Source organism: Phocoena phocoena, chromosome 13 (genome assembly GCF_963924675.1).
Source record: "Phocoena phocoena chromosome 13, mPhoPho1.1, whole genome shotgun sequence".
Lineage (NCBI taxonomy): Eukaryota > Metazoa > Chordata > Mammalia > Artiodactyla > Phocoenidae > Phocoena > Phocoena phocoena.
In genome coordinates, this window is record NC_089231.1 from 24334893 (window position 1) to 24347843 (window position 12951).

The following is a 12951-nucleotide window of genomic DNA, read 5'->3' on the forward strand; positions in this document are numbered from 1 at the left end:
TCCATATATATGTGTTAGCATACGGTATTTGTTTTTCCCCTTCTGACTTACTTCACTCTGTGAGACAGACTCTAGGTCCATCCACCTCACTACAAAAAACTCATTTTTGTTTCTTTTTATGGCTAAGTAATACACAATTGTTTTTATATCTCTATCTTTGTCGTTATCTGGATCCTTCTTTCTATATATGCATAAAGAGCTGTCTGGAATGATGTCAACCAAATGTTATCATCAGTTAATTTTAGATAGTAGAATTTTTGGTAATGTGTTTCTTCCTTATACTTTCCTGTATTTCTTATATTTTTAATAATAAGCATGGGTAGATTATATTAAAATAATGATATACTTAAAGAAAATAAAGGGCTAAACAAAGAGATATCAAACAGAGACATTCGAAAAGAAAGCAAATAGATTTACTAACATCAGATAAAGTAGAATTTAAAGTCAAAAGTATTAGTTATGAGAAACATTATAGTATGGTAAAAGCTACAGTTTGAAGAATTTGATATTCCCAACAGCATAGTTACAAGATACGTAAAAAAAAACTACCAAAAATACGAGGACTTAATTTAAATCATGTGCACACACACTATATATACATATTGAAATACTTTAATATACTTCTTCTGAATTTGACAGATCTAGTAAAACAGAAATAAATGACTAGAGAATCTGAATATTACAATCAACAAATTTGATCTGGTACATACACAGAATTCTGTGTCTTAACTAATGAAAAATAGACATTATTTTATTTTGCTCTTGGAATCTTTATAAAAATTGATCATATATTTGGCTCCAAAGAAAACCTATCAATGAAATATAAAAGTGGAGATTTACAAGCCAAATGTCCTGAGCGTAGGGCAATAAAATTAGAAATACATGGTAAAAGCACACCTTAAAAAGTCTTAGTACTTTGGGACTTCCCTGGTGGTTCAGTGGGTAAGACTCCCCGCTCGCAATGCAGGGCACCCAGTTTCAATCCCTGGATGGGGAACTAGATTCCGCATGCGTGCCACAGCTAAGAGTCTGCATTCTGCAGCAAAGATCCCATGTGCCACAACTAAGACCCAGAGCAGCCAAAAATAAATAATAAATAAATAAACATTTTTTAAAAACTCAAGTACTTAGAATTAAGAAGCACTCTCGTAAACACCTCCTGCATCAGAGGAATTCAAATTTTAAATTGTCTAGAAAATAATGGAAAGGAGATATATGTGAATGAATGAATACTTGAAGGAACCAAGAGGGCGGGGAGGAGAGAGAAAAGAAGAGGGGGGGAAAGAAAAACTCACCTAACTAAATATGTCTGGTTATTTAAAAGAGCCATCAGTTGAATGCCAGTTAATAAAATCACAGCAGGAAGAAGTAGATCTTGACTCTGGTATCATCCTGGCAAGTCATTTGTTCCTCTGGACCTCAGACGTCTATCTCCAAAATGATGGATTCAACAAGATGATCCCTAGGGTCTCTCCTGCTGTTTCATAAAATATTTTTTAACTGTTCCAATCAGTTGCTCATGTTTACATGTTGGGAGATTCGACATGAAAATCCAATTTATGCCTTTTTTAAACACCAGAGGATTAAGTGACACCCTGGACTCTGGGTTTAGGCCAGCCCTTTAGAAGGGGGGACACTCTCAGTCTACCATCTTCCCCCACATCAGCCTGGCCCCATCACTTTGGGGTTTCCAGCCCCTGAGCAGAAGAGCTGCAGAATATTAGTTGTCACCTTCTCCAGAGAAAACCCAAGGCTCACATGATTTTTCCTTTTTTTAGTGTTCCCCTTATAGTGACTATTGGGCCTGGGGAAAACGAAACCTAAAAAGGATTTTTGAAAGGAAATCTTCACTTTTGTTCTTTGTAAAAATTTCCATCCAGACACAGTTTAAATAGGCCGAACTGTTTCCAAGAAAACAGGATGAAAAGTTGGAGAAACTCTCCCCATCCCAGATGTACAAGTTATGATTACAGGCACCCAACCTCTCCCTGTCAGTCTAAGCCAACAGTGTTTAGGGTGGCTGGGCTGCGAAACACCATCTGGTAGAGGACTTCATGGTTTGGCTGAGTTATTCTTTCACAATATAAGGGAGTGGGAGGTATAGACGAATGCTCCAGAAAAAGGTACTGAAAATTTACATAAGCAACTATATGTGGTCTTCTTAGGGCAGCGTAGTCCAGGAAGCTTCTCCCAGATTCAAAGGCGATGTTCTTCAGTATTAAAATGAATTACTTTACTTTTCTCCTCTCGGTGGGCCAAAATTTCCTTTGCATTGCTTTACAATTTCCTTTGCATTCCCAACTACCAGGGCCTCCTTTCTCATGGTGGCTGTGCCCTGGGCATCCGGTTTGGCCAAGTGCCTGGAAAGGGGCCAAGGACCTGGGCCTATTGTCACAGTGTTGTGTGAAGATGGGTGGGAGCATGCTGGTCTCTCAGACTTGATAAGTGAGGAAAGATAACCCCAAATCCCACCCTCCGGAAAGAACTGAGGCAGGAGATAGATGGGCCCCAGGCTGAGTAGTTGGAGTTTGTCCCCTGTGGACAGATACTCCAAAATAGCAGGAGTGAGGGAGGAGGCTGAGCCCCACTCAGATAAAAGATAGAGACTGCATATTTCTCATTCTTGAGGTCCAGGAGACCTTCCCGGCTATACATGCACAGGAAAGCTCCTTGGAGGTCAAAATGGGAGTGACGTCAACCTACCCATAGACCTCTTGTCTAGAATCCATCTTGGGTGAGAGATGCGCACACACACGTGGGAGGATCCTGAGATATACCAAATACAGACTCAGAACCAGGCAAATAGAAATGATTGGCCAAAGGAAACCTGGAAGAAATACCCCATATAAGTGATTCAAACTATCACAAGGGTGCGACTCTCTCTCTGAGTCAGCCCCTGTGTCTATCCACACATACTATTTTTCCTCCTAATAAATACTTTACTTGTTTCACTACTTTCTGTCTTTATGGGAATTCATTTCTGCAAAGCTGAAGGGCCAGGGCCTTGTCACTGGCCACTGACTCTGATTCAGCACTCTGACTGCCGCAGCCTGACTTCAATCTCTGTCTGGAAACCAGAGTCCTGCTTCAAGCCGACGCAGGCCAAGGCCACCCGAGATCAGAACTACTATGACCGTCTTTCTTTCTTTCTTTCTTTTTTTTTTTTTTTTTGCAGTATGCGGGCCTCTCACTGTTGTGGCCTCTCCCGTTGCGGACCACAGGCTCCGGATGCGCAGGCTCAGCGACCATGGCTCACGGGCCTAGCCGCTCCGCGACATGTAGGATCCTCCCGGACCGGGGCACGAACTCGCGTCCCCTGCATCGGCAGGCGGACTCTCAACCACTGCGCCACCAGGGAAGCCCTGACCGTCGTTCTGTCTTTTCTTTTCTTTTCTTTTTTTAACATCTTTATTGGAGGATAATTGCTTTACAATGGTGTGTTAGTTTCTGCTTTATAACAAAGTGACTCAGTTACACATATACATATGTCCCCATATCTCTTCCCTCTTGCATCTCCCTCCCTCCCACCCTCCCTATCCCAACCCTCTAGGTGGTCACAAAGCACGGAGCTGATCTCCCAGTGCTACGCGGCTGCTTCCCATGAGCTATTTTACGTTTGGTAGTGTATATATGTCCATGCCACTCCCTCACTTTGTCCCAGCTTACCCTTCCCCCTCCCCATATCCTCAAGTCCATTCTCTAGTAGGTCTGCGTATGACCGACTTTCTAAACCCTTCTGTTGGTCTGTATAGTGTACAGGTAGAACTGTACACTTTTTACAATCGTCTACCTACAATATGCAGTGCGAGATAAAGGATCGTTCTGTTTTCCACTCAGCAATATCTGGTGAATATCTCTCAATAAAAAGAATGTATAGATAAAGATCTGCATAAATGGTGGCCCTGAACATAGGCATGATTTAAATCATTGGCTCCCTGTTTAGTTTTATCCCTTTACAATCCTAACAACAGAGTATAAAATTGCCCGGCTTTCCTAGACCTTGACCACACTAGGTTTTATTGTTCTATTTAATCTTTGCCAACCTAAAACTTACAAAATGGATTCTAAAATTGAAATTGAAATTAGATTTGCCTTTCTCTGATTAACGGTTAACTATCATTATCTTTTCATAGTATTAGTCAGTTGTATCTCTTCTTCCATGATTTACATGATCTTGTCCTCTGTCAGTTTTTCTAATGGGATGCTGTGATATTGATTTATAATAAGAAATGTATATTTGGTCTTTGTCCCTGGTTCCCAAACCTTGGAATTTCCTAAATGGTGAGACAGATCAAGGTGTCTTTTGTTATGTCAATTGAGTGACATTTGGAATGCCCCCAAATCAACTAAAAACGGAGGGGGGGGGGGCCGCTGGTTGCCAGGGGAACCGACTCTGTGATTGGAGAACTGGAGCTTTCAGTACTACCCTTTCACCTCCAGGGAGGGGAGAGAGGCTAGAAGTTGAATCTATAGCCAATGGCCAATGATTTGATCATTGCCTACGTAATGAAGCCTCCATAAAATCCCAGAAGGACAGGATCCAGACAGTTTCTGGATTGGTAGACCGGTGGAAATTCCAGAAGAGGGGCACCCTCAGAGAGCATGGAAGCTCCACGCCCTTTCCCATACCCTGCCGTAAGCATCTCTTCCAGCTGGCTGTTCCTGAGTATATATCCTTTTATCATAAACAGGCAATCTAGCGAGTAAATGCTTTTCTCAGTTCTGTGAACTGCTCTAGCAAATTAATTGAGCCCAAGGAAGAAGTCGTTGGAGCTTCCAATCTATATCAAGTCGGTCAGAAGGACAAGTAACAACCTGGACTTACAACTGGCCTCTGAAGTGTGTTGGGAAAAGGGGGTGGAGAGCCTCTTGTACAACTGAGCCTTTAACCTATGGGATCTGACACCGTCTCAGGCAGATGGCATCAGAATTAAGTTAAATTGCAGGATACCCAGCTGGTGTTGAAGAATTGCTTGTTGGTGTGGGGACCACCCCCCAACACACGCATAGTGAAATTGGTGACCAGATCTTTAGTTGGTGTCAGAGAAGTGGAATTTGCTAGAATGGCCTTGGCTCGTGGAAATATGTGGTCTGGAAAGAGAAAGGATGACGGAGCAAAGGATGAAGAACCTTGATTGCTGGGTGGCCACATGGTCGCCGGTGGTATGGAGTAGCTGCTGTACTGCAATCAGTTACTCTGCAGTGCCTAAATGAAACTGAAAGAGAGGAGCTGATTCAGATTCTGATACTAGACCAAGCTCGGGATTTGGTCAGTCTGAGCTGGTCACCAGCCTCACAGCCACCCTCTAAGGTAAAAGCTTTGCAGGGAAACAGAAAGGACCTCAAAGACCTCTGGTCTCCAGGAAGGTAGTCGGTTGGGGGGGAAGGACAAAACCAAAAAACTATTGAAACCAGGGGGTATAGGGCTGTTGACGAAAAAATTAATCAGTTGATCTAAGAAAGAAATGGAAATTTTTATTCAAGCCAAACAGAGGGTCATAACCTGGGAGCATCCTCTCGGAAAGCTCCGAGAACCAGAACCGTTCCGCCCATTAGAGATCAAAGCACAGTTATATATGTTTTTTGAGACAGAGGGCTGTACTTTAAATGACCATGTATTATTGACAGTTTACACAATCCATATCTACATGTACAAAGTGAGTAGTGGGTCATGGGTCATCTCAGCCCCTTGCAAGATTAAGGAGGACGTTTATCTCCTAAGGAGATGTGACCCTTTACAAGATTAGAAAGAATGTTATCTCCTAAGGAGGTCTGGTTAAAGCAGAGGCACAACACATACTAAAGGGGAGGGAGGAGGCCCAAAGGGGCAAAGAAAACTTTTATGTTTAAATTTTTCTTGCCTTGCCATAAAATGTGAATTTTATTTCATCAGTGTGAAAGAGTCATAACATTGATCATCGGTATTATCAGCTTCCTGAAGAACTGTTACTAAAATGGACTGTGGGAGTAACTAATTTGAGGGCTGTGTCTTCGGTTTTGAATGCTGTGGAGGGTAAGAGCATGTTTGGGTTGATTCAGGACCCACAAGGCACTGTTGAACAACCCCACATGGTGATACAAAATCCAGGTGAACACGAGGTTATTCCCAGGGGAACAGCCAGCCTGGTGGACTGGATAAAAGCCACTATTTATCCTGAGAAGGTCTATTTATCCTGAGAAGAGGGACTCTCCATTTCCCCCTATGAATGCCAAAGGAGAGCACCTGAAGCAGCTGATATGCTAGCCTCCTAGAACTGGCTTTAAAATGACCGACTGCTATGTTCACCCCCTAAATATGCCCTTTACCCAGGTCATGATGCCGAGCAGGGCCCTGTGGGGCTTCCGGGCATGGAGGTCTTTTGTCCCCCATTTCTTGTAGGCAAGACTCCAGCCTCCATGACCTTCCCTGAGTTCCAAAGGGAAGATTCGAGCAGTTGCTAATCAAGAGAGGAGCAAGATTAAAGGGACCAGAGAAACTCATCAAGATTAGGAGACCCAAGCACCTGAGACCCTGCACACACCCTCATCTTGTCAGCAACCCCACCCTTGTGAAACTTTGCCGAAGAAAGAATGCAAGACTGTTACTACCTTGATCCTTATCACATACCTCTGATCACGAGTCCTGACTATATAACTTCTCCCTATTCCCCAGGCAGGGGGGCACAGTTCTTGAGGCGCTAGCCTACTGTGTTCCCTCTCTGCCTGGCAAAGAAATAAAGCCACTTTTTCTTTTTCCTCCATAACTCTGTCTCCAAATTTCTGTTTGGCATCGGTGCACAGAAAGCCAAGATTTTGGCAACAGTCATGGTAAATACTGTGGTTAAGGAGATCCCTTTCACATGGACGCCCCATGTAACCTTATTGTTGCAAAACTGAATAACAGTCCAGGAAGCCTTATCAAATTTGTTGTCTCAATTTTCCCCTCATGGGTCTTACAGATGCTAATGAAAGCAGGTTAAATAAAAAGAGAATGAGAAGAAGTCAAAGGTACCTTCAAGAGACTCTTCCCCAGGAGGTGGAAATTTTTAAACTGTTATTAAGAAATAAAGTGAATTAAGCAATTTTTGATAAGAATGAAACAAAAAGGGAAAAGGGGAGTGTCATGGGACTCATCCCAGCAGCCTGGCAATCTTTAGAGGGTTATCATGAAATGGGAAGAATGAAATGGACATTGATGGGATTAAAACAGTTTTTAATACAGCACTACCAAAGAGACCCCCTTCTGGTCCCCCAACTTTAAGGGCCCCAAACAAGTCTGCTCTATTTACAGGGAAATTTGAAAGTCTGGAAGAGATTCCAGTGAAAAACTGACCAGCGATTGCTTGTGGCAACAGTTAGGCTGAGTAATCAAGATAAAGATTGACGAAAGGGCCAGGGTCCCTTGACTCAACCCCTCACCTGGGATCCAAAGCCTTTTGCACAAAAGTGGATAAAGTGGTCAGCAGGTAAAAAAGAGACATTTCCAGGACTCCCTGATACTGGAGCCCCAGACACTATGGTACCAAAACCCATTGGTGAAGCCCAGGTTCAGGCTACAATTAGACTGACAGAACATAAAAATGTCAGCGTGGATAGGATTATGAAAGTTGTAATGTTTAAGCAGGTATAATGTAAAGGAGTTATGGCTCTTTACCTGGATGTTCGATGGGAATGGATATCATGTCTAGTCAGGGAACACGTCCCTTACTTAGTATTATAAAACCAAAACTTGTTGATAGAGTCCTAATGGAGGCTACAGGTAGAAACATAAGTGTTGATGGAATTAAGGTAAAAGGTTGTAGGAGAACTGGTAAGTTTGAACAGGCTTTATGTGAAGTGGTCGTTTCCCCTACCTAATATTGTAAAGCAGCAGACATGTAAATCCTCCCTTCAAGAAGTATTAATTAGACATGCTAAATGAGAACTGCCCACACAGTGTAGGACAGAAGCTAGAGAGCTGGGAGGGACAAATCCTCTGTGCCATAGCCCTACATGGAGCATAGACTGGGACTTACAGTGAGGACCACTGGGGCTCTGGACTAGAGAATTTCCCTTTGAGGGGCAGTTACTACCTTGCTACTGGACATTATTAATTGAAGCTACTCTTATGACTGAAGGACAGAAAAGGACAGAAATCTGAAATACCCACAATGTCGGGTGATGTTGGAGAAGTGACCTAATGGGGACGGCAGCATTCCGAAGAGTTCCATAATAATATATGTAAATGGTTAATACAAGATCATGCTGTCTAGGCAAGACAAAGAGGAGATACTGTCACGGAGCCTCTTTTCCTCTAGGGCTGACTTTGGAGCCACCTGACGAGCTGCTGGAACCAACTGCCATGTGGACAGAGCCCTATGAGTGGTTATTGACTGAACGGCAAACTGCTGCTTGGTTTAGGGATGGCAGTTCCAGGGTAAAGGGACAACATCCGGTTTGGAAGGCCACCACTCTGATTGAAGAAGGTAAAACCAAATCAGCTCAGTGCGCTGAACTGCATGATGCTTTCCTAGCAGTGGTACGAATTGAGTAGCGGTAAGAGCCCCGATGTTTGGGTTTTTACTGACTCATGGTCAGTGGCCAATGGCCTGGCCATACGGTCAGGCAGAAGGACAACAGAAACTTGGCCTATTAAAGGGGTGTCTGTACGGCACACAGCCCTGTGGAAATCACTATAGAAATTTGAGGGGTACATTAAAGAAGGGGACGTTGGTGCCCAGGTTTGGAAGGCAATTGGAGTCAACAAGAAAATCTCCCCATGTGCTCACTGAAGGTGGCCACCTGCGCCCTTGAAAGCGGGTCGTGGGCACCGCAGCAATGCAGGAATGGGCTGAATCTGGATGTAGTTCTCCCATACACTCTAAGGCACACAATGTCAATGAGAACCGTTCTGTCTGCCAACAAGAGACTGCAAACAAGAAAGAAGAGCAAAGAGTTTGCAAGAGAGCAAGTCTACAAAGATGAACCCACTTCAGTCACTGACCCACAGTGCACTCTGTGATTCAGACAGAGGAAGTTAAGGACAGGTTGCTCTGTGCTTTGGACAAACAGGCCCCTTAGAGAGTTACGTGTATCTCAGGAAGAATTTTAATGAACCCAGCTTCTTGCATTTTACCACACATAGAAAAGCACTACCATCATTAACTTGAAATATCTGTTCTTTGCGACCAGCAGTCATCTCTTACCAAGAAGTATGCTTGTCTGCGTGTATTCTGTATCGACCCCCTCAAAATTTTTAAAATCATTTATAAACTAGCTTCCCCCACACCTGCCCAGACCTCTTAGGAGCAGTTTCTCAGAGCTACTGAGAGGCTGTCTCCCAGGCTGTAGTCCTCAGGAAGACCCTGACTAAAGCTTAACTCACAATTCTCACATTGTGTATCTTCTTTCAGTTGAGAAGAGACAGAGGCTGCAGATGGTTGTGTGGCCGATTTCCCTGGTGGGAAGGCTCTGAACATAGCTGGCAAGTGAGACTGATGCTGGTAGCCCTGGGGAGGTGGAGGGGGAGGGGTGTGGGCGCTGCAAATAGGTCCTGACAGGAATAGACACTGACGCTAGACTGAGGTTTTCTCACCCAGTGAGAGATACAAATGCTCAGGGTCTTATAAAACAACCGGAACAGGCGTTATTGCACCAAGGTGGATGACTGAACATCCGTATCTTCAGACCAAGGAACACACTTTATGGCCCATAATATCCAACAAACACACAGAGCGAGATCGTCCTCAGAGTACTAGTTTGCTAGAGAATTGGAACAGGCAATTCAAATGTTGGTTGTCTAAAGCCGGGAGTTTAAAGCATGAAGGGCTGGCTCAGATGTCTTCACAAGCCTATGCTCACACTCAACGTGAACATGAGTGGCGCTAAAGGAGTGTCCCCACTGGACAGGTTTCTCTGTTTTTCTGGTGGATCTGGGGATGGGGTGAGGGAAAATGTGGGTATTCTTTCTAGCCCCCCATCACCTCAAATTTTTCTTTCTTACTTGATGCTGTGGTGGCAGGACCATGGCTACACCTACAAGGGCTGGAAGCGGGGATGATTCCTCAGCAAGAGACTGTAAGTACGTTTTTAACCTTTATGTCAGACAGAATTTCTAAGGGCCTGATGGGGTGGGATGTGCCTTCACCCCACCTGGCAAAATTGGGTTGAACAGTGAATGCAGTCATATTGCCAGATGGTAAAGGTAGCCCCCTGGTTCTTGGCCTGTGTAACAGGCATGAGCGGAAGGGAAGGCACTTGCTAGACAAGTGTTGCTGCCTGCAGTGTAGACCAGTGTAGTGGCCCCACCTGTTGTCCCTTCTGAAGGTAGAATGGTTTGGGTATAAATGGAGAAAAGGGAAAAGAGTAGCTGAAGGTGAGGGAATGAATGGATGGATTATGTAATAAGGGAAATCCAACATTAACACCTTGAGAGAGGTCCAGAGAAGAGATGATATTGACTCTTAGTTCAGTCATATCTGTTGCCTGAAAGCGTGCAGCTGTGTTTGCAGACAACGCTCCTGCCTTGGGAAGCTGACAAGGTAGAATGGAAGACTGGAAACCCAAGTGGCTTTGCCCGGGGAGACACTTTCATACGATATGATGACGGACTGGATAGTTATTAATGACTGAATGAGATTCTGGTAATGTGCCAGTGTCTTTTGAGACCTTTATGATTGTTTTGCTATAAGGGATGAATGTATGAAGAGCAGGGAGTAGACTGGGATATTGTGATTTATAATAAGAAGTATATATTAGGTCTTCATCTCCATTTCTAGCACAGAGCTTCTAAAACCCTTGGAATTTCCTAAGTGGTAAGACAGATCAAAGTGTCTTTTGTTATGTGAATGAATGAATTTGAATTGTCCCTAGGTGACCTAAAGATGGGGGCTGGTTGCCAGGGGAGCCAACCCTGTGATTGGAGGGTTAGAACTTTTGGTCCCACCCTTAGACCTCCAGGGAGGGGAGAGGGGCTAGAGGTTGAATCTGTAGCCAGTGACCAATGATTTGATCATTGCCTATGAATGAACCCTCCATAAAAACCCAGAACCCCCAGTGAGGTCAGCCAATTTCTCTGCAAGTCGATGAAACCTGGAATGAACGCTCCATACGAGGTATTTCTAAAGACTCAAAGACCAATAAGAGGTGATGAAACTCATGGGAAAACATCATGTGTTTGGAACTCTTTCATTTTTTGAGCATTTTATATGTAAAAGAGCTTGCTAGATTAGAACACCTTTGCTGGAGGAAAAGTACCCAGGAAAAGTAAGTGGGCCCCATGGGAAAACCATTAGCCCCAGACACCGTGTACCAGAACCAACCTACAAGCTGGAGCCTTATATTGGGAGCAGGCACTTTCCCAGGTGTCTTCTATTGTGGTGTAAAAATTAGCATTTAAAACGACACTCACATTTATTACCTCACAGTATCTGTGAGTCAGGAATCAGTATAGGCATACCTCAGAGATATTTGGGGGTTGGTTCCAGACCACAACGATAATGCAAATACCTCAATAAATTGAGTCACATGAATTTCTTGGTTTCCCAGGTCATATAAAAGTTGTTTACACTGGGCTTCCCTGGTGGCGCAGTGGTTAAGAATCTGCCTGCCAATGCAAGGTACACGGGTTCGAGCCCTGGTCTGGGAAGATCCCACATGCTGCGGAGCAACTAGGCCCATGTGCCATATAACTACTGAGCTTGTGCTCTAGAGCCTGAGAGCCACAACTACTGGACCTGTGTACCGCAACTACTGAAGCCCACGTGCCTAGAGCCTGTGCTCCACAACAAGAGAAGCCACCGCGATGAGAAGTCCGTGCACCATAACCAAGAGTAGCTCCCACTCACCGCAACTGGAGAAAGCCCGCACAGCGACGAAGATCCAACGCAGCCAAAAATAAATAAATAAATTTTATTTAAAAAGTGTTGCTTACACTACACTGTAATCTATTAAGTATGCAATAGCCTCATATCTAAAAACACAATGTACACACTTTACTTTTTTTTAAACATCTTTATTGGAGTATAATTGCTTTACAGTGTTGTGTTAGTTTCTGCTGTATAACAAAGTGAATCGGCTATACGTATACACATATCCTCATATACCCTCCCTCTTGCATCTCCCTCCCACCCTCCCTATCCCACCCCTCTAGGTGGTCACAAAGCACCGAGCTGATCTCCCTGTGCTATGCCGCTGCTTCCCACTGGCTATCTATTTTATATTTCGTAGTTTATATATGTCAATTCTACTCTCACACTTCTTTCCAGCTTCCGCTTCCCCCTCCCAGTGTCCTCAAGTTCATTCTCTACATCTGTGTCTTTACTCCTGTCCTGCCCCTAGGTTCATCAGAACCATTTTTTTGTGTGTGTGGTACACGGGCCTCCCCCGTTGCGGAGCACAGGCTCTGGACGCGCAGGCTCAGCGACCATGGCTCACGGGCCTAGCCGCTCCGCGGCATGTGGGATCTTCCCGGACCGGGGCACGAACCCGCGTCCCCTGCATCGGCAGGCGGACTCTCAACCACTGCGCCACCAGGGAAGCCCAGAACCATTTTTTTTTTTTAGATTCCATATATATGTCTTAGCATACGGTATTTGTCTTTCTCTTTCTGACTTACTTCACTCTGTATGACAGACTCTAGTCCATCCACCTCATTACAAATAACTCAGTTTTGTTTCTTTTTATGGCTGAGTAATATTCCATTGCATATATGTGCCACATCTTCTTTATCCATTCATCTGTTGATGGACACTTAGGTTGCTTCCATGTCCTGGCTATTGTAAATAGTGCTGCAATGAACACTGTGGTACATGACTCTTTTTGAATTATGGTTTTCTTAGGGTGTATGCCCAGCAGTGGCATTGCTGGGTCATATGGTAGTTCTATTTTTAGTTTTTTAAGGAACCTCCATACTGTTCTCCATAGTGGCTGTACCAATTTACATTCCCACCAGCATTTCAAGAGTGTTCCCTTTTCTCCACACCCTCTCCAGCA